The sequence below is a fragment of the Carassius auratus genome, chromosome 27 (assembly GCF_003368295.1).
Source record: "Carassius auratus strain Wakin chromosome 27, ASM336829v1, whole genome shotgun sequence".
In the NCBI taxonomy this organism is placed as follows: Eukaryota; Metazoa; Chordata; class Actinopteri; order Cypriniformes; family Cyprinidae; genus Carassius; species Carassius auratus.
This window is the reverse complement of record NC_039269.1, coordinates 4,385,626-4,412,649: the sequence shown is the minus strand read 5'-3', so window position 1 is coordinate 4,412,649 and position 27,024 is coordinate 4,385,626.

Here is a 27,024-nt window from a genome sequence, read left to right as displayed (position 1 = left end):
AATCATTTTATATATACAGTATAATGTATATCATACTGTTTCTTTTGTTAGTGAATGATTTGGGAATGTGTGGGTTCCTGGGGTGCAATCAGCCAATCAACACTGTCATTATATCGTCATATGATATGGAGTTATTAGTCTCATGGCATTGTGTACAAAGTCTTGTGCCAGCCAAGCAACTGCTGAGTGGAAATTGCTTTCTCCAGTTATTATACTCCTAGAAGGGAAAACATTGGCATGAACGTTAGTAGTGAGAGAGATTTTATATTAGAAAAATTTAATTATTAATTGTAATGCATTTTTACACAAAGGGTGTAATCAAAATTTAGTGTTATTTTGACTGGCATGTAATTTGACTAGTTGATTTATGCATTTACCAATCAAAAGTATGGGGTCGGTAAGATTATTATTATTATTATTTTTTTTTTTTTTAAGTAATACCTTTATTCAGCAAGGGTGCATTCAATTGATCTGAAGGGACTCTGTCATTAATAACATTTATGATGATTCAAAAGATGTGTATTTCAAATAAATGTGTTTTTTTTTTTTCAGTTCATCAGAGAATCATGAAAAATAATCAGTTTCCTAAAGGAAATACAACCGTTTTCAACATTGATGATTTACTGGAATAAATTTTCAAATATATTAAAATAGAAAAAAGTGTTTTTAAACTCTAATAATACTTCACAAAATTGCTCAAATAAATGCAGCCTAAATGCATGAGTATAATGAGGGGTGTCTTTCAAAGACATTAAAAACACCCAAACCTTTGAACAGTACAGTATGTCATTTTTTGCATGAATGTGTGTTATATATAATCATATATGCAATACATTTGAGAGAGTGTACGGACATTCTAGCAAAGCGCTTCAGATAACTGGAATTCATTTACTGTAATTAACAATAATTTTCTTTCTTAAAAAAAAAATACTTTAATTCATTGCTAGCATATCACAGTGTTATTTTTTTCTTAGCCATATCCCAAAGATGCACAAAGTCACTTTTACAGATTTTTAAATTAAATGTTCCCTCCTGGTGGAGTGATCTCCCCAACTCAGTCCTTAGCCATCTACAAGAATCGGCTTAAAACCCATCTCTTCCATCTTTATTTGACCCTCTAACTTTAGCACTCACTATTCTAATTCTATTCTTAAAAAAAAACTTTCTAATCTTTCTAAGACCTCTAACACTAGCTTGCTCTATTCTTTTTCTATTCTGTTTTCTTTTAATAATTTATTATATTATTTAAAAGCCCTTGCTACGTGTACTGTGTTAAGCCAACTGAGACTTGTTATAGCACTTCTATATCATTGCTCATTTTTTTGTTTTCGATTGCTTCCATTTGTAAGTCTGCTAAATGAATGAATAACAATGATATGATGAGCACATTGCTGATTGTGTCAAATAGTTACACACCAATAAACAAGGAATAACTTGCATGGGACAGAGAAAGACATATTTTTATTATTATACCTTTATTTAACCAGGAGGTCCCATTGAGATTCAGAATCTCTTTTACAAGAGAGACCTGGCCAAGGTAGCAGCCAAATCACAACAAATGCATACATAACAAACACTAAAGTACATTTTAACAATAAAAGAAGTACAAAATATTAAAAATAAAAATATAAAACACAATGAGACTCTTAAGAAAAACAAGAACATGTCTCCATCACAACACTCTTTATAGTAGTTTATAGTATAGTAGTTTATAGTAGTTTATAGTATATTGAGTGTCCATCCAAATAAACGGGTAATAATCCAGTCCAGCAGTGTCCATCCTCCACGTCTCCACAGACTACTAAGCCATTAAGCTGATTGGACTGCTCCAACGCCTGCGCCATAGATCTAGTGATATCCGCCGTCCATCTTGCCTTTCCAGTGGCAGGAAATTGGACACTCTGATCCACTGTATGTCCAAATCATATTGGACCGGGGAGTCCAGGCCCTTCGGGAACATGGGCCTTATCAGAGGACAAACACACCACTCGCACGGCCGTCCCTATGCACAGGCACTACATAAACCTCTATAATAACCAGCCCATCCTCTTTCCTCTGCTCCTGATCCTACCCTTGCTTTCGGCTTGTGGTTGTCTCTGGTGAGAGCAATAGATTTCTTTACAGTGCCAAACAATGCAGGATCCTGAAATTGCATTAATGCATGCTAATGTAATCTCTCATGCCTGTAAGCTATCGGGTTGCTGCTTGCCAGCACGCTTATTAGAGGATATTGTGTGGCTGTGTGTGGCTGCGTGTGCGTGTTCTCAGAGTTCATGGATGAAGAGTTTGAAGCATTTGTTTTTGCTGCAAACTGTGGTGTGGAGGAAATCATTATGTGTTGCCTGAGCTTGACATATGGCTACTAATGACCACAGAATTTGTTCTATAAATCTGTAACAGCATTAATGTTTTCAAGAGCCTATAAATGTGCAGTCTTTCCTCTCTTTTAACCCTGATAGATGTAGGAGCGCTTTAGGCCGTTCCACTGTAGACATCAGACCCGTTTACACGGTTTCTTAAAGAAAGAGTTCATTCAGACCAGTAACCTTACATCCTTTTTATTTAACACACACGCTTTCTCTCTCACGCACACATACAGGCGATAATCATCAGTTATGTTAGCCCTTTTCTTTGCACTTGTACAGTCTGACCTTATGCTTCCATTCCCTGGTATAAAGGCAAAGCAAACTGGCCCTCGGCGAGCTATATTTCACAACTCTTCAGGGACTGGCGTGATGGATCGGTCCTTCATATAGAAAACCCATAAAGCCTGATGTTTATGTACAAGCAAATGAGTATTTGTGTTTCATGCATGTGTTAGGAAAGATGAGTGTAGGCACGTTTGTCATATTTACATGTTTCCATAAATGATTAGTGTATATGTTTGCATTCATGGGCTACTAGTCAGGTTTCCAGCTGCCTTTTTTCAGGTGAAATTTGAGAAATTTGAGCCTATTTCTTAAAAAAATTGTGGCAATACAATTTTCAAAAGGTGCATTAAAAAAATCCTATATGCGCCATTAAATTGAATATATATATATTTTGTATTCTTTGCATGGAAAAAAACAAAACAAAAAACCCCCCCCAAAAATTTAAATAAAACTGTACTGGATTATTTTATGCATTTTAAAAAAAAATTATGCATTTAGCAGACGCTTTTATCCAAAGAGTTTTACAGTGTATTCAGGCTATTAATGTTTACCTATCATGTGTTCCCAGGGAATCGAACCCACAACCTTGCACTTGATAACGCAATGCGACACCAATTGAGCTACAGGAACACTATTCTTTGATTATTTGAGTACATTTTCAACAAAATACTATTTCGCTTAACAATTCAAGTTGCCTTTTCTTTGTAATTACCTGTGAGATTTATGAACAATTTCTATGTAAAAATTCTTTGTACACAACATTATTTTTTCTACAATAATTTTTTTAATTTAAGAAATTAAATTGAGAGGGAAATGTTTACTGAACGAATTCCTATATGCATCAAACTATTCAAGTGACTGATTTCACTAAGAGAGAAAAAAACTAACATACACAGGCTTTCCCTGTGGCCACAAATTTTATTTGATTTGATTTTATTTTGCACAAGAAGGTGTGGTTTTGTTCTCAGGTGAGATTACATTTCTGCTTAATTTCTTGTTTATTTTATTTTATTTAGGGTGACCCCTTGGATTGGAGCCACTCAGTGCTCAGTTCAGATGCTCAAATGTTTCAGTTGAATGTCTTATTATTACTATAATTACTATTATTATTATTGAAAGAAATGTATACTTTTATTCAACAAGAATGCATAATGTCTGTTAACTATTTTACATATTTCTTTTGAATCTATTATTTAGAATATAAGAACTTTTTATAAAGAATCACTGTTTTCACAAGAATATTAAGCAGTACAAATGATTTCAACATTGATAACAATGTTTCTTGAGCACCAAATCAAGGATTGTGTCACACTTAAGACTGGAGAAATGAATGCTGAATAATTCAGCTTTGTCATCACAGGAAAATATTACATTTTAGAATGTATTAAAATAGAAAACAGAATTTTTTAACTGTAATAATATTTAGCATTTTAACTATTTTTTATTAAATATATGCAGCTTAGGTGAGCAAAAGAGGCTTCTTGCATGCACTTTAAAAGATCATACACACCTGAAGCATTTGAACAGCAGTGTAAATGATAAAGCCGATATTTTTTAACATTCAGAAACCAATTGACACTTGATATGTGAAAAATGCCTGACACATCCTAACACTTCAAAAATGTTTTGCTGCTTCAAGCCTGTTGGAGGCAACATTGAACCTCTATCTAAACTACCTCAGACGCAAACTCCCCACTGGAGACGAAAACCTGCTGTGATGCTGAAAATGTGCAGGCAGCTGCTCCAAGCTGCTGTGGTCATGTTTGACATTTCATGTACTGGTGCATACTCTGACTTTCAGAGCCGCTGTGTCTTGCAGGGTTTTAAAAAAGAAAGAAACGTCCAAATTCAAAGCAGCGATGGGATCGTAATGAGACATCTTGTTTTTCAAACATCAGAACTCGACCAATCAGAGCTGTAACTCAAGATGAGGTTATTCTGATGAGGTGTGAATTCTGCATCCTTTCAGAAATGTAAATACAATCCTGGAAAGGGAATGGGATTTTCTCTTTTTCCAGCACACTTCACATCTGTAGTTAGTGGTTACTAAACTTCAGGTGACCTCTATTATATAATGTGTAATTGACTGGCAAGGGTGTCTTTTGTTGCATCACTGTTGAAAAAGCACTCCATGGAATTGCCACAAATTGAAGGAATTGATTTTCTTCCCATTGCGATTATATTTTTCTGTGTGAGTTCACCCCCAAACCTCCCCTTCCCTGTCGCTCTAGGGTCTCATCTCCACTACTAGGCCCCATTACCCCATCCATTTATCTACAGGCCACAGAGAAGGACATTCTTCTTCGAACTTCTACTTTACTTCACTCAATTGTCAGTAAGATACTTAATATACTGACATTGTCACTAGCACACAGCATTTTCTATATATTTTTTTACTACCTCTATTGCTGCTGTGTAAATACCATGTACAACCTTTTGCACATTATTCTATAGTACATCCCTGTTCATAATATTTTTTAAGACTACAGTATACTGTCCTGCACATTTTTATTTTATTCTTTTTTTAATCTTACTTTTTTCCATATCATATTTACAGGTGCATCTCAATAAATTAGAATGTCATGGAAAAGTTCATTTATTTCAGTAGCCAATCAGCTTATCATCTCAAAACACCTGCAAAGTTTTCCTGAGCCTTCAAAATTGTCTCTGTTGTCCAGAAGACAATCACTGACACCCTTCACAAGGAGGTTAAGCCACAAACATTCATTGCCAAAGAAGCTGGCTGTTAACAGAGTGCTGTATCCAGGCATGTTAATAGAAAGTTGAGTGGAAGGAAAAAGTGTGGAAGAAAAAGATGCACAACCAACCGAGAGATCTGCAGCCTTATGAGGATTGTCAAGCAAAATCGATTCAAGGATTTGAGGGAACTTCACAAGGAATGGACTGAGGCTGGGGTCAAGGCATACAGACGTGTCAAGGAATTTGGCTACAGTTGTCGTATTTCTCTTGTTAAGCCACTCCTGAACCACAGACAATATCAGAGATGTCTTACCTGGGCTAAGGAGAAGAAGAACTGGACTGTTGCCCAGTGGTCCAAAGTCCTCTTTTCAGATGAGAGCAAGTTTTGTATTTCATTTGGAAACCAAGGTCCTAGAGTCTGGAGGAAGGTTGAAGAAGCTCATAGCCCAAGTTGCTTGAAGTCCAGTGTTAAGTTTCCACAGTTTGTGATGATTTGGGGTGCAATTTCATCTGCTGGTGTTGGTCCATTGTGTTTTTTGAAAACCAAAGACACTGTACCCATTTACCAGTATATTTTGGAGCACTTCATGCTTCCTTCTGCTGACCAGCTTTTTGAAGATGCTGATTTCATTTTCCAGTAGGATTTGGCAAAAGCACCAAAAGTTGGTTAAATGACCCATGGTGTTGGTGTGCTTAACTAGCCAACAAACTCACCAGACCAGACCTATTGTCAAGAGAAAAATGAGAAACAAGAGACCAAAAATGCAGATGAGCTGAAGGCCACTGTCAAAGAAACCTGGGCTTCAATACCACCTCAGCAGTGCCACAAACTGATCACCTCCATGTCACGCCGAATTGAGGCAGTATTTAAAGGAAAAGGAGCCACTACCAAGTATTGAGTACATGTACAGTAAATGAACATACTTTCCAGAAGGCCAACAATTAACTAAAAATGTTTTTATTTTATTTTATTTATTTATAAAAAAATTAATTGGTCCTATGAAGTATTCTATGAATTAGTGGGTTTTTTGTTAAATGTGAGCCAAAATCGTCACATTGCTTCTATATATATATAGTGTACTGGTAACATTGCTTCAGGCCTTTTTGGCGGAGCAGTTGCATCTTTCTTCATAATGTAAGTGAGGCAATAAAGAAACTCTCCTCCGCGGAAGACATTTACATTTTCATCAGTTGGTAGACGTTTTTACATTAATTAAATTGGCTGATGCTATTATCTAGAGAAAGTTACACTGCATTTAAAGTATAGATACATTTGATCAGTATGTCCATTCCCTGAAAACAATAACTACGCTGTTGCTTGCTGGTGTTGTGCTGTACCATCTTGAGTGTGATAGTGCTAGTAAGTAAAAGGTGTACCTAGTTGTAGATTGTCAGTTTATTGTAACAACACAATTCTTGTGTGTAATGGATTTGTCTTAATTGATAGCCATTAAAAACTAGCTGTGTATTCTCACAAAATATTACAGTAGATGTTTCATAGAGGCCACATTTATTTATTTATGCATCTTTCCTGTTTTTTTTAGACATTTATCATGAAAATGTATTTATCTGTTTTCACGTTTACTTCTTTTTTTATTAAACATACATTTAAAATGTAAATTGGTTTATTTGTTTATTTAAATGTATGTTTATTAAACATGTCTATTTATTTGTAAGTTGAATTGATTAAATATTACCAATTTATTAATCTGTAAATATATTTAATAATGTATTTAAACTAAGCAGTCAAATCATTTAATCGTGACAAATCGCATCCAAAATAAATGTTTGTGTTTATATTATATGTGTGTGTGAACAGTGTATAATTTATATATATATATATATATATATATATATGAATATGAATGATGAATTCATACACATACATATCTATAATTAAGAAATATAACGTATAACACACACACACACACACACACGTGTATATATATATATATATATATAAAGTGAAAGTGAAGTGACATTCAGCCAAGTATGGTGACCCATACTCAGAATTTGTGCTCTGCATTTAACCCATCCAGAATGCACACACACAGAGCAGTGAACACAAACACACACACTGTGAGCACACACCCGAAGCAGTGGGCAGCCATTTATGTTGCGGCGCCCGGGGAGCAGTTGGGGGTTCGATGCCTTGCTCAAGGGGCACCTAAGTCGTGGTATTGAAGGTGGAGAGAGAACTGTACATGCACTCCCCCCCACCCACAATTCCGTCCAGCCTGAGACTAGAACTCACAACCCTTAGATTGGGAGTCCAACCCTCTAACCATTAGGCCACGACTTCCCCAATATATATGTTAATAAAAGATATGTTTAAATAATATGAATGAATAATTCTTAAATATATACATGCATATGTCTTTATATATAAATATACAGTACACACACATTTTGTAAACAAACTTTTATTTAGAATGCGATTAATCACAATTAATCAATAAGATGACACAAAATTAAACCTTTATTTATTCAGCACAAACTTTTTTATGTAAATACATTTATTAAACGTAAATTAATTTAACCCGTAAATTAATTTATGAAACATATATATATATATATATATATATATATATATATATATATATATATATATATATATATATATATATATATATATATATATATATATATATATATATATACACGTTATATATATTAATGTACATTTTTTTATATATTTTACAATTATTTTATATACATTTATTTTTTGAGGGTTATGTAAGGAGTGAAATGAATATTTTTGTAATGGATTTTTCCCCCTCTGCCTTTGAAATGATAAGAGTGTTAACCGATAGATTTCTCCAGGTATTCCAGATCTTTCTTGGCTTTATATGTGTAAACTCTATGCAAAATGCCCTCAACCTCAGAGAAGCTTACAGTCTGTCTGTGCAGGCAGTAAGCAAATTCACTCACTGTGTGAAGAATGACTTTCTATCCCGTTATTTTGAAGAGAAGTATGTGTGTAAGGAAAATAATGATACCTTGGCTTTCACAGCTGACAGACTGTTGTGTAGCCGAACTCAGGTGCCAATTAGAGAGGACTCTAAACTGATACCAGACAAATGAACAACAGAGGAAGGAAAGTGTGAGTGTGTGCATTTCCTGTATATATTTTTTTAGTGTGTTTCACAATGTTGTTTGTGTGCGTGGGTGGGTATATGTTCACTCTATCTTTCGACGAGACTAGAAAGTGCTGTGATACATGAAAATCCCAAATAATTCCTCATCTCTGCGGCATCCCAAAGGGAAGAGTAAAGGGATAAACCTGACCCCGAGGAAATACAGCTGCTCAGATGACAAATCACCAGTGTAATGGGAACAAAATGGGGTGTCCCGTGTAAAATCACAAAGAGACGGCACAAATCTCCTAGGATTTGAAGCAATTAACAGGTTTAAGCTAATGTCTTGTATTCCTTTGTCTATAGTTTACAGTGAGGGACTATGGGAATATGTTTTAAGATGCCTTTAGCACTAACATCTGTTTAATCGGAGAAACCTTTCCTGAATAATTCAAGAGATTCAAATGTGAATTATTAGATGCGAAAGTGAATTATTAGTCTGGGATCTACAGTAGATCATCACGTAAACGTCACATCCCCATTATACTGCATGTACCTCACCAATACGTTTACTGCTAATAATTCAGCAAGCATATATAATGCATATATATGCTCAGGTGAGCTGATAGACAGACAGCGCTCTGGGAACTCAGTGTGATCTTAGATGAGGTGGAATCCCTTTTGTTTGGGTTAGATATCTCAAAGACATGGACATGATTTGAATGAATTGATACACTTTACTGTAACTGACTGAAACGTTTGAAATGTTGGGTTATGCTTCATATTTAAACGTCTTTCTGTTTAAATGCTTGATGTGCCTATGTGTGTGTTTTAATCTAGAAAATCATTTAGACTCATCTTTGGACTTGCAGTAATCCACTTACAGTGGGCGTTTATGGGGCAAGGCATTGCACCAAAGCAAACATTACAATACACATTGTTTTAAAAGTGAAAATATAGACTCAAGACTGCATTCGTTTTTTTAACATGAGACTAGTGTAATTTAAACCACTTATCAACCTTTCTGTGCAAAGTTCTATATTCAGTTTTTCATCTTCTACTGCTGTAAACTTCTCATGATGTGAGCAAGGGGAAGTTAATTTTTTTAATTCATCTTAAGGCAAACAGGGCAAACATTTAAACTTGAAGATATCACCCGATATATATATATAGATATGCAATAATTTGCAAAGATTTCATAAACCGAAATCTGAATATCGGATGAAGCCAAGTTCAAAGCTCTGTAGAGTTAAAGGTTTGGAATAACTGTTGGAGTCATTTTATCTCTCCATGAATCAGAAAATATGGTCAACAGACTGAAATAAACTAAATATACACTATTTTTTAGGAATACATTTTGAATAAATCAGGCAAATGATGTATAAAACCAGAAAACCTGATGTATGGAACTGCTGCTGAGTTTATAGCTCAGTTTCTAAACTCTTCTGAAAAAAAAAGAAAATACATTTTTATGATTTTTTCGTTCACACTTTATTTTAGGGTCCAATTCTCACTATTAACTAACCATTAACTATGACTTTTGCCTCAATTAACTCCTTATTTGCTGGTTATTAAAAGTTTATAAGGTAGCTGTTAAGATTATAGATGTCATGCATTATATGTAATTTATAAGCACTAATAAACAGCCAATATGTTAATAATAGACATGCTAATAAGCAACTACTTATTAGTGTGAATTGGACCATATACTAAAGTGTTACCATTTTTTAAAAAATGAATTTTATATTTTATGAATAAGTTGTTCTTTCTAATTTGAAATCTTTGTTTACTGAGTTTATTTTGTGGATAAAACATAATCTCCCAGTTCTTAGCTGATAGACAGCGGTGATGGCAATCTGTGTCAGTCATTCCAGAGCCACCTCTGTTTCCCTTTGGGTCTTATCTGAAGCACTTAGCTGGGATATTCTAGACACATCCACTGGACTTCTCCACGGCGGAAGTAGATAACCACACCCCATCTACCCTGCGGTACTCATCAACCTGGTTACCAAGGTTACTGCACACCGCCAGGAAACCACATTAAGCCACAACATGAGAAAGGAGATATTGTAAAACAAGAAAAAAGAAAGAAAAGACAAGGTTGCAAACTACAGTATTTTTTTTCCCCCGAAGCACTGATCTCTTTTGATCAGAAGCAATATATTTGAGCAATATATTTATTGGGTAACTAATTTTTACATTACATGTAAGTATAATTTGTTTAGATTAATCTTCAAAAGTGTAAATGTTGTGCAATTCGTTTCTCTGTTAATTGATTTGACTTTTTAAATGTTGTATAAATATTTAATATACTGTGACAAATTAACAGTAAACTATGTGTTTATAAATTAACATGAATAGATAAATGTTAATGAAAAAATGTTGTTCATGACACCTTATGCAATAACCAATTGTAATACAGTAAGTGCTGCAGTACTTTCTTCACAAAAAAATCATACTTGTTTAAATTTGATCAGTAACCACATTGCACTTTCTGCAGATCAGTTGCATCAATTATGTATAATTTACTCACAATCCAGGGCACACAAATAAGCGTGACTGTCACTGGAGTTCCATCAAAAAAAAAAAAAAAAGGTTGCATGACGCATTTGCTTTTTCTATCTATTTTAATTCTCTTGGCTGGTGCATCTTCTGATGAAGTGACAGAATGCATCAGTATCCCTGGGCCAACAGGACCATAATGAAAAGTAATTAGAATCATTTGGACTCTGGGTTTAGTGCGAATCCTGATTAATGACAAGCAGCAGTGAGAGCAGAGAAACTGAAGATCAGTGCTGGCAAACAAGCCACTGGCCAATCCAGCAGATCAAAACTCAGGCTTTCACCTGCCGCTGCCCCACTTTGAAAATGAAGGGTAACATAAGAGGAAAGAGAGAGAATATGGTTTCCAAAAGAAAAAAGCGTCTGTGCTCATGATATGGTGAGCTTGTGAGTTTCTGCTTCACTGCCATAAATCTAATAAGAGGGAATGTCTTCAAAACATCTTCAAATCTCTAAAATTCAATTCAAGTATGAAAAAGAAGAGGACTAGTGGATGACACTCATGTGTTAGTTGCAGAAAAGTCTTGGAGTTTTACATTCTCAGAAACTACTGAGAAACTACTCACCATATTCAGTTTTCTCTATACATCAGTATATTCTTAATGTTCTATAATTAAATTTTTATTGTATTATAGTGTTTTATATATATATATATATATATATATATATATATATATATATATATATATATATATATTTTTTTTACTATTGTGGCACCATATGTTTTCTTCTGTTGGCACTTTTTTATGCTTTATGAAACAATCATGACAATGAAGTGCTTTGAAATGACCCCAAATACTGTATAATAGAGATAAATATTGTCTCACTGTTCTGCTTTAGACCATTTCATCAGCTGTGTTTCACTAGGACAGCATAGCATAGGCCACAATGTAAACTAATATTACCTCACCTGTTAAATGGCATTTTCATCAGGATTGTAAACTGTCCACGCTCAAATAGATATGAAAGTGTAAGATAATATTGACACTTTATAATGTCTGTTTACTTGGTGTGCTGAAGTAATTCAGCGCACTATATTAAAATCTTTGTTAGCCTCTACATATGACTGATATGAGGAGACAGAGAGAAAGAGACAGAGATAGAGGGAGGTTAAATACTGCTGTCCTCCAACTGGCAACTAGCGGAGTATTTCTGAAATAGTCCACTCTGTGTGTCTAGTGGTCTTATCTGTTTCTACAGGGAGACTTTAATATTTACTGGAAAAACAAAACACAATGTGACACTGGATATGAAATTAATCTCCCTGGGGGAGATGAGAGGAACAGAGCTCCTACTTCAGTAAATTACATGGTGAGATTTGCCAAAACCTCTAGTAAATTCAGTGAATTTCTCTGACAGGCGCTCTGTGATGTAATCTGTGATTGGAGCATGTTGAATCCCTCAACCAGACCTGCTCTCTCCAGAAAAAAAACAGCACGGCTAAATATTTAAATATGGGGTCCAGTAATTGATGGTTGAGGTGCCATTTTTAGAAGCAATTTAGATAATAGATATTGATTGAGATAACTCTATCTATCTATCTATCTATCTATCTATCTATCTATCTATCTATCTATCTATCTATCTATCTATCTATCTATCTATCTATCTATCTATCTATCTATCTATCTATCTATCTATCGTTTCATTGCTATTGTATCTATCGTATATCTTTATTTTTTTTTGTCCATTCTAGCTATCTATATAGCTAATGTTTATATATCTAGTTATGCTACACTAATAATTATATGGTCAATAAATAATGACAATATATTTTTTGTCACATTAACATCAAAGTTCAACTTCAACAAGTGTGGCTATATAGCCATCTCAAACGTTTCATAACATAACCGTGTCTGTCTGTTGCTATATGTGACTCTGTCTGTGAGTGAATTTAAATTCAGAGGTTAATTTCAAAGGTTTTCTCAGTCCTATTCGGAATAGTGTTTTGGTTGAAATTGGTTAAATTTGGTTGATATTAGCCAAGTTAGACAGATTCCAGCATAATTAGTTTAAATGAGATGCCAGAGTAAATTAAATCTGGGTTTACTTGCGACAAATGCATGGTTTGTACTGACCAAAGTGTGTTTTACTGCATGTTCAATGTTTGTTTGATAAACCTTTTGGTGCTGTGTTGGGTCTTCACTTGAGGATGTGCTTTTTTATGCAGTGTAATGATGTGATGGTGTGTGCTGATGTCCATTTCCATCTGTCTGGCTCTCAGTGTGAGGTGTTTTTAGTTTGTGCTGGTCCCAGCAGGTGATTTTGGTTCTTGTTCTGTAGATGTGTGCTTGCTTGTGTGTAAGTCTGTATTGCTTCACTAGCTCTGTGAGAATGGCTATGTCTGCTTTTAGAGCCCATCAGAGACTGGTGACCTATAAGACAGGTGCAGAGAGAGGGAACGTAGAGGAGGGAAGGCTGGAAATACGCAAAATGCATGGCACCTTACAAGGAAAGGGGTAGTGCAGAGCAGTGAAAGAGAGAAGTATACCCATTGGAGTTGATGGTTTGTCTGATATAGTGACTGAACTTTCTCCCGGCTGTAGCTGATCAACCCCTGGTCTGACTGACATACAGGGGAGGAAAGACTGCTGCATAATGGTGGCCCTGAGGCTAGATCCTGCTGCGCTGTCAGGTGATACTGTCATATGTGCCTGATGTATCAAATTAAAGATTAGCTCCCACCAGTGGGCCTGCGGTTTGACCGCAAATGTTTCAGTTTGTATTGATTAGAACTTGCATTTAAATGGGAAGAGAATAAAAACACATTCTTCAAGTTAACATATCGACAAAAGCAACTTTTATGGAATTGTTTTTGTTTCTGCTGTTTATTTATCGGAGAGCAGGGTAAAAAGGGTGTTGTTTTACACTACCACTGAGAAATTTAAACCAAACTATGTTACAGACTTTTCATTAGGACCCTAAAGAATCATACCAACTTCCGATGACCCCTTTAAAGCATACTGTACAATCTGATTCACAGGCAGAGAACCTTTTTTATGTTATGTTACTTTATGTTAAATCTTGAATGCATTAAAGGGATAGTTCACCCAAAAATGAAAATTCGGTCATCATTTACTCACCCTCAATTCGTTCCAAACCGGTATGAATTGCTTTCTTATGTTGGGCATAAAAGAAGATATTTTGAAGATTGCTGGTAATCAAACAGTTGGTGTTTGTTTCATTGCGCAATGACAGCATAAGACAGACAAGAGCCTCATTAAGAGGTGACTGCGAAGCAAATTTTAGAAAAACAGATTTTGGACGATTTTTGAACTTTTTCTGTAAAAGCTAGTTTACCAACTGATATTAGACAGTGCACTACCTTTGTTAAATTTAAATTACATTTGACATTTTTTTAAAGGCAAGTCAGTTTTGTGATCATTGATTATACAAGGTAATGGTTTTTTTTATATGTTTTTATACTTCTTGTATTCTATTGTGTTTAATTTGTATGGTATTTTTATTGATAATTTGGTTTACTCCTGCCCAGGGACAGCAGATGAAATTTAGCTCTGTAGCTAATTCTGGGGTTATACTTGTCCATTGTCCCTGTCAAATAAAGAATAAATAAAAGAAAAAATATAAGAGTGCAGCTCTGAATAGATTTAATAAATAGATGTAATCATAACACTTTGCAATTAAGCTATTTTATGGCATTTATTAATTAATTATTGATTAATCTTGGTTAATGATGCTTTATAATGTTTATTGTTAATTCATGTTTGTTTATAATATGTTGATTTATACAAATTGATTTTTTTTAAAAATGTTAGTCTATGCTTAAAGTAATAATAACCTACATTAATAAATGTTTTGGAAGCATATTTCATAATTAGTTCATGATACATAATACATAATGTCAATGAACTGAAATTTACTGTAAAGTGACATTGATACAATGTAATATTCAAGTATATAATGATAGACAGGAGCAAGCTATTATTAAAAACATAGATAGCTATGCTATTCAAAAAATTGTATTAAATTTGTAAATTATATTATTTATACCTGAATTAAGCCAAATAGGCCACAGTATAACCCTGTTGACATCCTTGTTTTGGTTGTAGGTATTAACAGAGTGTATTTTGGTACTGGCTTGTTTTCTGTCTTTTTTAAAAATAGCTATGTGGACGATGCTGTGTTCTCCCGCTGTGGTTCAAACTTCATAGGTGTGGAATACTAATGGGAATTTCTGCAGTCAGGGGATGCGAGCATTTATTCCAGCCCTCTGCGACTGGAAGCATTGGGATGGATGGTAGGAGACAGGGACAGGTGAGGGAGGACCGGAGGGTTGAATTTCTATCTTCACCTTGCTCTACTCCCCCGCAGAGATCTGAGGGCATATTGCCAACCCTGCTGGGAGAGCTCATTGGCTCCTAATCATGCCCTATCCTTGGCCTCATATAGGGAGATGAATGTGGTGTCTGATAAACGAGAGGTTCGGTTAGATGTGTGCACATGTGATATTTCATACCCGCTTTAGGGAATCGGTTTCTGCTTGTGAGTTTGAGATTTTGTTTTCAGCATCTTTGTGTTGTGTGCCACTGTACTGAAGGCACTAGATCGGTCGATCAAAGAAAAAAAAAAGTAAAAAAGAAAAAAAAGGTAGATAGAAGTTGTGTTTTTGATATGCTAATCTTAATTTGTAGTTGCTAAAGCCTCACTATGCACCAAGTTTCCAGTGACATGTAACATTGCAGTTTTCAAACCCATAAGAAAATAACACAACACTAATTAACACTCTTTTAAACTTTACCTGAAGACATTTGGGTTTTGTTTAACAAAATACATTTATATCAAAATCTATTTATAAAGCACGCAAATTTGAATGCTTGTGGTAGCTGTGTTCTTTATTTAACAACTTGTTAGCGACTTAAATCTAGAGGCAAAAACCAGTTTTAAAGTTCATGTGTGAGGTGACAAATAAGAAAATCTAATCCCACTTAAAACCTTTTTTTTTTTACCTGACAGTTTGTTTTACTCACATTTTTAACATAGACTTTATAGTGCACATTCCAAACTTACATTTTTATAATTCATGAATGAAAACATTTTGTAACATGATATTGATGTACCATTTACATGGTAATAGAATGTCTGATTTTAAAATGGGTTTTAAAGGATGAATTTTGAGATTTTAAGTTTTCAGTTGATAAATAATTTCTGATGATTTCTAAAATGTGATAGAGAAAAAGGCAACGAAAAAGTTTTTTTTTTTAACAAAGGTCAGAACTTTTGTTATAATGTAGATTTGTGAGGGTGCACTCTTGTCATAAATTAATCTATTACTTTTCCTACATAATGTTTTAACAAAAAACATTGCTAAAATATATATTTGGGAGTCTTAGACCTTTCCAACGATATATAGTTGAAGTAAATGTAGGCGTCCAATAGGGACGGGGTGACAGTTAAAGGGTTAATGGGTAAGATGCCACAAACGCCACCGCACTTTGCCGGTAAATTTTTTTCTAATATTAATTGCACTAGAAAAATCTAATTCAATGGAAATCTGAAATAATTATAAAATATAACATTTCACACACTTTTATTGACTTAGCCTTTCATACTCTATATAAAAAATTATGTTTTTGCTGAAAGTGAAAATTTTAAGAATGGCTATTTTGAATTATGACTTATAAATGTGTTAAAAAATTTGGGTCGGTAAGTTTCTTAAATGTAAAAAACACGAAAAGCTGCAATATTGTCAAATATAAAAATTTTAAAAAACTGTTTTATATTTTAAAGTTGTTAAAAATGTAATTTATTCCTGTGATGCAAAACTGATTTCTGAAGGATCGTGTGTCAATAAAGACTGCACTTAATGATTGATAAAAAAATCATTCTAATATGCTGATTTGGTGCTCAAGATACATTTCTTCTTATTATTATCAATGTGAAAAACAGTTTTGCTGATTCATATTTTTAGTACTTATGTACTTTGAAACCAATTTGGAAGTAAATATGGGAGGTATTTGAATTCAAAAATTAATTTACAATCATGCTCAGAAAAAAAATAAAGAACAAAATCAATCAAATCCTAATGACTGTCCATGGTCCACATGTGATGGCACACAGATGTCACCTCTGTCCTAAAGGGAGAGCTGCAGACATGCAAATGATGAATGGTGGCCAAACTGCCATGTTTCACGGCTCAGACGTTCATTGGCAGTCATCAGCGCAGTGTGACACCTTCTTGGCCACATGTCGAGCTGCTTTTAAAACAGGGCAAATTAATGCTGGCATTCTATCCTTTCCATCATGCACTGGAACAAAGATGGGCATGGTTGGAAGCCTGTTTGTTTCGTGCTAACAGCATACTAATTAATAGAATGGAAGTAATGAGCTAAATTATGAGACAAATTAAAAATTCATGTTCAGGTATTAACACTAATTTGGACAACAATCAGAAATGAAGCGGATAAAAGATTTATTACAAAGAGTGAAAACGCAGATTAGAACATTGTTTTGTTTTTTATTTGAAATGAAATCCCTCAGCACAACCCTTCTCATAAAAAACTGAGTTAGAACATTAGAGGATGGAATAGTTTCAAATAACAGGTGCTCTTTATGCTGCAATAAACTCCCGAATCAATTTTCCCCAGCCTTTTTTTTTTGGTCTTCGGTTCCCTTAGAGCCTAATTAGTAAAGCTCAAATACACCTTTATCAACACCAAACCTGAAATGTGTGCCTTTATTATACTCTCATATTATATTAGTTATCATGTTGCATTATCATTCATATTAAAATTAATATTCATTTTGTGGCAAGAACACCTTTGTTATATATAGAAGTCAATACAATGTGGGTGGTGTTATTTTTTTCATAATTTCAGAGTTTAGTGTGTGTGTGTGTTTATGTGCATGAACTGAAATTTATAGAATCTATGGGTTTATTTTATCTATTTTGTATTTTTATATATATGTGTGTGTGTGTAATACATATCAGGTGGTCAGTGAACTGACTGGGACATCTTGGGAATCACTAAATACAAAAAATATATTTCTCTGCATCCTAAGTCACAAGACGTTACTGTAGTTAGTCAGTTTTTTGCTCTGAGTTAAAACCGAAAGCCACAGTTTAATGTTGGGTTACTGTATGTAGTCACATTGCTATTTATTCGAGTCTACCCCTGAGAGACATAATCCAAAGACAAATCCAAACCAGTCACGACTTTCAAAGTGACGCACAAAAAAAAAAAAAAAAAAAAAAAAACGTAGAAAACAGACTGCTGCATTTGCAATATATCAGGATCCAAAGGCCAAACATTTTAGCCATGCCAAACCTTCAAGCCATGGGATTGGACATGGCTAACTCAGAGCAGCCAGCAAATTTCTCTCTCTAATTCTCCTTCCCTTGCTCCCTATCCATCTCTCTCTGATCCACACACACAATTCAATGAGGCAGCACTAAAGTGCTTATTGTACTCTATTGAGTTCTTACTAATTGGAGGTCTTCAGGGACAGAGATGGCAACATTACTTGGTCATTTTATCCTTTATACGTCTTGCACTCACAGGGAGTTTTTGTGCTTTCTAATGGTATTTAAAGTGTTGAACGTCTTGTAAATAGGAATGTGAAACATTATCTGGAAAAAGAAACCGGCCACTTGGTTTTCTCGAAGGAAACCTTGAGGCAAACTTGATTGCATTGTTATCTTAGTGCAAAAAGTTTAAAATGGACTCAATATACAGTTCTCTTTGATTTTGGGCCACTCTTTTGTACCTTTTTTCTGAGAGTGTAATATTATAAAATAATTTCTTTATTCACTATTTAATGTCCAATTTTTATTTATTGGGTACCTGTTTCTGTAATAAAATGGATAATGTGTAGCTTCTCTGTCATTATGGCTTACATTATGAGTTGTATTTTTATTCCTGGCAACCAGTCTTGTGCTAGTTCCATACTTTGTAGCAGCCCACAGTCTTTCTTTTCACATTATATCAACAGTAAAATCAATATTTTATACCTGCTTACCCAATAAGTAAATAAATAGAAGTGTAATAAGCGGGAAACTGAACAGTCAGCTGGTCTTTATTACTTTGTGTTGAATTTATTTTGTGATAATGACCAGCCGACCGTACATTATCTCTTATATAGAACACATTCTTCAGCGTTCACTGTGTAATAACAAGACAGCCCAAAATACAAACTCAAACAAAACTGGCATCTTTTAGGGACAATGAATGTAGGCGAAAGAGTTGCTGCAAGTGGAAAGTCTTCCTCGCTTCTCCATCAGTGTACCATGGACGTTGATAAGTGCTCCAACAATACTGCATAATAGGAGTGTTTCCCATGCGGAGTGTGTGAGAAGGGAATAATAGGATCCCTGTGGGCTCATTTGCCAGGGTTTTGCCCACAATGTCTGTGCCAGTTTAGGCCAAATATACAAACACATGAAGCTTGTCTCTTCTTTGCTAAACCAGTTTTGTCTCTGTGGACATGACAAATCTAGTGCAATCTATTACATGATGTTGCAGCACCCTAAATGATGAGGAATTTGGATGTGTTGAAAGACTGATAAAAATGAGTTTTAGAATCCCGTACGGACAAACAAAAAATAATTTTAACATGCAAACATGTTAAGCGCATGTGCATTGGGTAGTGTGATCTCATGAAAGTAATGAGAGGCTTGAAATGAGCATGTCATCACAAAATCACATTAGAATTTTTCTTTTTTTTTGGTAACTGCTGGATCTCAGCTAACAGGGAACATTCTCAGAACTTTGACAAATATTCTGGTAAAACTATTGTGAGAACAAACATTCTTCCCTTAACATTGATAGAACACAGGGGCATAGATTACGCGGGGGATGTGTCCCCCCACTTTTAATATCACAGAAAATCGTCTCCCACACTTTTTCGAGCAAGTGTGTTCATATAGAGGTTTTTAAGAGCTGGTGTGAATAAATATAGATTTAAACTCAAAGAGACAGGATAGTCTGCTCCTGACCTGATGTTTTTTTTTTTCGGACCGAGAAGGCGAAATGAACATCATGGAGTGCTAAACTCTCCTGCAGTGTGTGTTTCATTCATACTCGAAGCCGGAGGGCGCTCTCGCGCAGAAAGTCATACCAGGAAACTCCTAATATGGACAACAGCGTCCAGCTATCGCTGTATGGAAACTGTTTTTGTCTGTTTTTGTGATCCTGATGTTGTGTAGTGTGAACTCTTTGAGCATTTAATCTATTTTTCCATTTTCAGTAAGAGTTTTATGACCAAATTTAACTATTTCTTGTCAAATGCGTGTGTGGTAACATAGAAGCTTGAGTGTGTATGTGTGCAAAGCTGGCATCCATGGTCATTTGATTGTGTAGCATTTCTATCTAGATTGCTTTTTGCTGTTTGCCAGGGCTGAAGGGCACTGCAGTAAATTGCATTTCGTAGCAGTATAAGATGGTGAGATTTACAGTGGCCAAACTGTTAATTAGAGTCTTCTGCCACCTGAATAAACCTCTTCACACCAACACAACCCACGGAGCCCCTGGTGTGGTGTCATTTGCAGGTTCTGACAATTTTCCCAATAAACTCTCTCTGTAAAAGTTGGATAAAGTGAGTGGATTGCATCATGGAAATAAAGTTACAGCTACAGCACACATTTTGATTACGTTTATATGGGTAAAATGGGTAAATTTATTTTGTAACTGGAGATTTAGCTTTTAATTTGATGTTTGTATATATTAGATCATTTGAAATATGCTGATTCCTCAAATAAAAGCTGTAGTATTCTACATAGTTGTTTATGGTGTACAGTAGATGTGAATGAAAATAATAGCTGTCTAAAACTGTGTTGAAGCCAGGCAAACATATGCTGGATATATGGATCATTTCATTCCATTATGCACACCAAAATGCCTTTCAGTATGGACCTAATGTAAAATCACACATGTACACATTTACTATACGTTGTGGTTATGTGAATGAATATTTACAGAAGCAAATAAAACTGAATCTTAGTAGACTTCTGTGAAAGTAAATGGTTGTGATGAGTTTTTACCATAACATACTTAAATTAAGGGTTTGTTTACACTTATAGTGCAGTTCTCTTTGCTCTTTCTTTTGTTTTTGGACCAAAAAAGAAAATTATACATTTACTCCTGGTTCACTTAGCATTCACAGTCATTTTTAACAAACAAAACTGAAGATACAAAACACAAGGCTAAATGCACTGGTTATAGGTGTGTATGTATATGGTGTTTGGTAGTATAACTCACAAAGAGCTTGTAAAATTTGTCAAAACAGCCTTCTGATGAACTGTAATGGGTTACATAATGGGCTCCTGAGTCCAGTCTCATGAAAATTAATACAAATAGTACTCCTGCATATGATACGCATGTGTTTAATACAAATAGTACTCCTGCATATGATACGCATGTGTTTGGTGTGCATATAATATGCAGTTTTTGCGTGCATATGATAAGAAATTTGTTGGTGTGCATATAATATGTAGGTTACCACAAGTTTTTGTTTTTATTTGCCTTAGGCCTACTATTTATACTGTACGCAGTTTCATGAAATCAGGTTAAGCTCTTAGGATGACGGAAACCAGGTATGCTTGAACATTTTCTCCTTGTTGGGTCATATCTTGACATCACATTCTGCTTTTGGTTTGGATGTATTTGGTCCATGTTGTATTCATATATCAGTAGGGTTGGATATTGTTTGAATTTCTGACATTGCAATTCCATTTCCTTTAATTAATCCCAGTTTTAAGAACACAAACAAATTAGGAGTAGCACAAATAAATACCACTCAGTAAGTTCAGGTACATAAATTTATATTTCATCATTTAGAAGATGCTTTTATCCAAAGGAACTTAAAAATGATGACAATAGAAGCAATCAAGACCAAGAAAACATCAATAATATGTAAGTGCTTGCTTAGTTTCTTGGTTAATTTGAAATAAAATGTAAAATAGAACTGCATAATATATTCATCTTTATTAAAGTAGCAAAAGTTGTTCAGTCAAGATCAGTGAATGACTTTTTTTTTTTTTTTTTTTTTGGCAGCATAAATATTAGTCTGCTGTCACTTTAAAACCCAATGCATGAATCGACTATACTGGTACGCCTGGATTCTCTTTTCAACTGTTTATGCCGAATTGTCTTTTGTGTCTTCTTGCAAACAAATTGATACGTGGAATTTAAATTTGCATATCTTATTGAATCCATGATTTGATGCCCATATATGCCTCTATATATCAGGCAAATTGTTTGGTCCGCAAGGTTCGAATAGTGCATTGACATATTAAAATGAATTGCACTAACAGATCAATTGCAACAGAGTTTGTTTTAATTGAACTTATCCTGCTAAGTGTAAATATGCCCTTTAGAGCCACTTAACAATGCAAATCAAAACTTGCAATGCAAAAAAATATAATAATAATTATCTCCAAAGCTGAGGATGTGACACAATTAAACTATTGTGTCCTTGCTGCAGTGAGTTGAATGCAGTTTTGTGACTCTGGGCTGGTCCTATCATAGGCATCTAAACCCACAGGCTTTAATCAAACTGGCAGCTTCCAATCTATCAGGTCTCTCAGTCAGCCTCATCACCTCACAGCGTGCCAGGGGGCTTACACTGATGGACTGAGTCTGTCTACTCATCTAGAGTTCATGGTTTTAAAGTTTCAGAGACAATAAGATAAGTAATTTCAAGGTCTTTTAGAAAAGTGGCATACAATCTGTCTGATCTGCTCCAAACGTGTGTGAGGGCATGAGTACAAACAAAGCCATTTGCATGAGCAAAATCACAATTTATTTTAGGTTTCCTCTGCTCAGACAATGGTGTCTGCTGTGGAAGTGTGTGCTTTATCTTTTCTCCCATTACCTAATGATATCCAGCAGCCTGATAGGCTTGGAAAGGGTACAGTCCATTCCAAAGCCAAAATGACTGTCAATCAGAAGTAATGACCTCTTTCCCCAGGCAATCAGAGAATATGAACTGTAGAGGGGGGAAACATTTTAAACTGAGATTGGTTGGTAATTTTACGTCGTAGTGGACTGAACGGGTGGAGATGTGTATGTGATTTGCAGCTCTTGAATTTAACAAGAGGCGAGGAGTTGAAGAAATAGTTTGAGCAAGTGGAAGAGGGAGAAAAGTTTGAAATCATAAAGGGAAAAAATAGGTCATTATAGTAATACAAATTGTATATAATAAAAATGCATTCAAGATATAGCCTACTTTTTATGTACACTACCATTCAAAGGTTTAGGGTAGGTAATAGTCACCAAAGCTGCATTTATTTTTATAAAAAATACAGTAAATAGAGTAATATTGTGAAATGTTATTACAAATTAACATTTTGTATTTTACTATATTTAAACATATTCCTGTGACAGCAAAACTGAATTTTAGACTTCATTTACTTGATTCCTCAGAAATCAATCTAAAATCTGTCATTTTTGACCAATTTAATGTGTATTTACTGAATAAAAGTAGCCTATTGATATTTTCCAATAAAATTCTTCCTAATCCCAGGCCTGAGAAAAGTAATGTAAAAAGTTTAATTAATTAAGTTTTTTAATTTAATAAAAAGTTTTACGAGGCGTTTTTGTAGGCATTAAACTGCCATAATTTTAAAAGAAGATTGAACTTTGCAGATATTGTTTATGCAATCATCCACCCCTTTAAAATTCCAAATAATCTAAAAGTATTGATAAATGATAAATACAAGAAAAATGCAAATAAATAAATACTATATAGACATTAAGGCTATGATGAAAAGTAATGAAAAAAAGACAATTAACACAATTCCTAAAACTTTAAATTGAATAGGAAGAATAAACTAAATCTAATCAAATAATATAAAATAGCAACGCTATCTCACGGCCAATTCATATGTATTTTACGAGGTGGCTTATTCGTACGAATTTGTATGACCTCACTCGTCTGATTTTATACGATTTGTCTAAACCCCAGTGACGGTTAGGTTTAGGGGCGGGGTTAGGTGTAGGTCATTCGTACAAATTCATACGAATTGTGCAATTCATAAAATACGTACGATTGGGCAAAAATCGTATGAATTTGTACGAGTGTGATCGTACGGATTCGTACGAATAAGTCACTTTGTAAAATATGTACGAATTGCCATGAGATCGGGTTGAAAATATTAACAAAAACGGTGACGAGATATATGATGCTACAATAACAAAACAGTAATGAATACAATTTAATTTAATTTGGACACTTTCTAAAATGAGATGAGAGAAATTATGACAGTACACAAGCCTGATTTAAACATCCATTAGCATAATGTGTCAGAGCATTCATGACTCTGACAACTTTGCTTTATAGTTTATGAAACTATGTGCACCTATTGACTGTTAAAAATAGGTAATTAATTTGGCTCTTAATTATTTATCACTGTACTGTCATGATAATGGCAGATGTGTAGTAATGACACACTCAGAAATTCTCTTTTATGTGTTTGCTACCAAGGTGGCGTGAGCCGCAGCATCTATCTCAGCGAGAGCTGACAGATGAGAACAAAGAGATTTAGAGATGAAGCATTGTTTTCATTATTTATTTCACCTCTTGTTGTCTCAAACAGCTGTAACTTGTCTTCCTTTGGGCTGGCATTAGAGATCCTGAGCAACAAAAAATAGGTCTGTGGTTAGTCTGAGTGCCAGCAGGCTCAATTGTATGATGTAAACAGACTGGATATGTATCGTTTGACCTTCTGTTTCGTATTCCTTTTCTTCTGTTATCTTCTGAGTCTCCTCTGTCCTATGTCCTATTTCAGCCCCTCACCAATCTTTCCATCATCGCCTTTGTTGTGCCCTCTTGTCTTTCATCTTTCTCTAGCCTTTTATCCCTCCGTCTATCCCTCCATCCCCTCCTCCCTTTCTCCACATTTTCAAGCCTCTGCTTTACCCCCCCATCCACTGAAAGCTCGGACCCCTGGCCCTTTCCCTCAGCACACAGTAGGATTTCTCAGTGAACGCCTGTGTCTGACGGGATATCTGAAATGATCACAGAAGCACTTTTGTTCACATGCTTAAACAAGAACATGCAGACATGATTCTTTCGATCAGTTCCTTTGATAAGACAAGGGCACATGTTGCAGAGAAACTCAGATCCCCACCAAATATGACAGTTCCTCGGTAACAAAGCTAAAAAGTAAACCCAAACCCAAACAAAGTAGACATTTAATTAAAAACTAAAACTAAAATACAAAAAAGTATTGAATCCTAAAACGAATTTACTAAAAAGTATTACAATCCTCAATGGTCTAAAACTGATAAATACAAGAAAAATACAAATAAATAAATGTAGACATTAAGACAATAATGAAAAGTAATAAAACTCATAAAAATGACTAACACATGTCTTAAAACTTTTAATAAACATCAATATAATCTAATCAGTAAACTGCTACAGTATGTGAATGATACTAAAGTAATGCTGCAGTTTCACAGCACACCTTTTACTGTCTGCCCTCTCATGACATTGACGGCACTGTTTGTTTGGACTTTTCTGTCCTTTGCTCTCTTCAGACCCTACAACTGAATGCATGTTTTCTAACAATCTCCCCGACACCAGCTTAGTGCCTGTCAGTCAACCTATTGGATAAGTGCCCCAGTGAATTAATGCCTGCACATTGATCTCCTTCCATCCGCTCCTCTCATTCTGGTCTGAGAGAGCAGAGGGCACTGGAGGAAATGGCTAGTGTGTGTCTTAGAGTGTATAACCTCTCAGCCCTGCTTCATTTGCCCTGAATGTGTGTAATTCATGCATCAGAGCTGGTTGGATAGTTCAGAAACAAACGTAAGCAGATCACAGAGAGTGCATGGGCAGAGCGACACAAAATGGCCTGGAGATCCGTCACTACTTTGGCTTTAGAGTAACTGGGAAATGAGAAGAAAGTGAGACAATATCCAGAATTTTGAATGGGAAAATTGTGAGAATTCATGTACTTTTTGAAAGTTAATCTCTCTTGTAGCAGCACGAGTACAACTAAATATTTAGTATTTAAAACATGAATGTGAAGGTTTAAATTGTGACCTCCAAACACCAAGCATGAGTAAAAAATAAAAACAACAACAACATTTTTAATGAATGTGGTTTTATTAACAAAGTTCGGGAGAAGCACGATCAGATAATCATTCAATTTGGCACAGGTGCATCTCGTTTAGCTAATCATCCTAAATAGCACACAAGCGTGTATATATATATCCAGTCTTCCTACCTCCTGTCCCACGACAGTTTTTTCGGCATCTCTCCTCCACCCCAGCTCCTCACTTCTAATCTATTTATCCCAAATTGGGGATAGGGGGAGTTATTTGGGTTCGGGCTGTGCTCCGGGCCCGGACCCCTCCCCCAGGACAGCACGCCAAAATATGCCTACTATTCGCCTTCAGATTAGATGTAAGGGTGAACTCGTGAAATATTTCTAGTGACTTTTTCCTCAATGAGATGCACATAACTAAGTATACTCTTGTAATGGTAAATGAGTTTCTCACACTTAATTTCAGTCCTGCAACAGACTAGAAATTGAGATCCAAATAACTAACAACCAAAAACATAATTTCATAAACTTTTTGACTGTGAAACCTAAATAGATGGAGATATTCTTCCCAGGACGATCCAAAAATGAGTCTTCACTTTCTAACTTTGTCTAAAATTTCATATTTTTCATGTCTTTTATATTCTATGGTGTGTGCACACCAAAAGAGAAGGGAATATTTGCATCACATTGCCTGTGTGATGTTTTTTTTGCAACACTTGTACAAATAAAAGCAATAAGAAACATTTTCTGATACATCTGCTCTTCGCTGATTGGTTTGCATGACAGCACTTCATTACGGCATTTCTTACATATTTTACAAGGCAGCTAATTTGTATGAATTCATACAACCTCACTCATACAAATTCATACGTTTTTTTCCAAATTGTACGTATTTTAGGAGTTGCACATTTCGTATGAATTTGTATGAATGAAGTTCACCTAACCCTGCCTCTAAACCTACCCATCACTGGGGTGTAGACAAAATGTACAGAATACAAGTGAGATTGTACGATTTGTACGGATT